This window comes from Cicer arietinum, chromosome 5 (assembly GCF_000331145.2).
Source record: "Cicer arietinum cultivar CDC Frontier isolate Library 1 chromosome 5, Cicar.CDCFrontier_v2.0, whole genome shotgun sequence".
In the NCBI taxonomy this organism is placed as follows: Eukaryota; Viridiplantae; Streptophyta; class Magnoliopsida; order Fabales; family Fabaceae; genus Cicer; species Cicer arietinum.
In genome coordinates, this window is record NC_021164.2 from 15,750,895 (window position 1) to 15,752,664 (window position 1,770).

The window sequence follows — 1,770 nt, forward strand, 5'->3', positions numbered from 1 at the left end:
GAAGAATAAGAGGGCTAGCCGAGGAGGGAATTTTAATTCAGGAGGCCCTAGTCGGGTGAATTATCAGAACAAGGGAAAGCAAGTTGCTAAACCTTATAATCGACCACAGAATAACAACGGTGGGCAGAATCGCCCAGGGAACCAGAATTTCGGAAGACAATTGGGACAAGTGCTACGATGTTTCCGATGTGGAGAAGAGGGACATTATGTTGATGCTTGTACCTTTAACAGTCATACTTGCTACAATTGCCATAAACAAGGACACTTTGCAAAGAATTGCAAGGCTCCGAAAGTGGAACCGATAGTGAATGTAGCTAGGACTACTCGTCCTATCGCTAGAGGACGCGTATATTGCGTGAGTGTTGAAGCTGGAAATCCACCTGGCAATCTGATTCAACGTGACTGTGAGATTGCAGGTAACACTCTAACTGCACTTTTTGATTCGGGGGCAACCCATTCCTTCATTGCTATGGATTGTGTGAATCGTTTGAAGTTATCTGTGTCGCTTGTACCTTTTGATTTGGTTGTTTCTACACTTGCTAAGACTTTGACAGTAGATTCTGCATGTTTACATTGTCAAGTAACTATACAAAATAGAGATTTCTTGATTAATTTGATTTGTTTACCTCTACAATCACTCGAGGTCATTCTCGGTATGGATTGGATGTCGTATCATTACGTGATCTTGGATTGTGCTCGTAAATTGGTTCTTTTCGCCGAACCAGGAGTTGTTAAGTATCTAGCCGCCAACAGACTCCGAGTGTCGCTAAGAGAAGGAACTCATGAGTTTTTGTCTCTGGCTAATGTAGAGGCAGAGATAAATGTGAACATAGAAGAGGTGATGCTTGTCAATGCGTACCGGGATGTATTTCCAACGGAAATTCCAGGATTGCTACCGGTAAGAGAAGGGGAATTTTTCATAGATTTGTACCCAGGAACGGGACCTATATCAATGGCACCGTATGGAATGTCGCCATTGGAATTAAATGAGCTCAAAAGCCAAATCGAAGACTTGTTGGAGAAGAAATTTAGTAGACCAAGTGTATCACCATGGGGAGCTCCAGTTTTGCTAGTTAAGAAGAAGGACGGAAGCTCGCGTTTATGTGTGGATTATAGACAGCTTAATAAGGCAACTATTAAGAATCGTTATCCTTTGCCACGCATTGATGATTTAATGGATCAATTGAGAGGGGCCGCGATATTTTCGAAGATTGACTTGAAGTCGGGTTACCATCAGATTCGAGTAAGGGAAGGAGATATTCAGAAAACTGCTTTCAGAACCCGTTACGGACATTATGAATATTGTAAGACCCATAATTTTTAAGTACCCTTTATGTATTTTTGGTGTATTTTGGATTTTGACTCGGAGGCTTTTTAGCCAAAGTTAATAATTATTTGGAGTTTTTATATTCAAAAAGATATTTTGATGCCAATTAAAATTTCTCGTCGATAAATATTGAAATTAACTGCGGTGAATCCTTTGCGAAGAATTTAATGCGTTACGGGTGAAATGGTAATTTAACAAATATCTAGATTTGAGATATTTGTTAAGTTATATGTATTATATATATTTATGTATATATGTTTGTTTGAGGGGAAAGGAAAAGGAAATAGAAAAGAAAGGAAAGGAAATAGAAAAGAAACGAAAGGAAATTGAAAGGAAAGAGAATAGAGGAAAGGAAAAAGGAAAGAAAACTGAATCCATCGTCTTCTTCCTCTGACCCGCGGCCAATTTCCCACCTTTCTCCCGTTTTCATTTTCGTCGCTTTC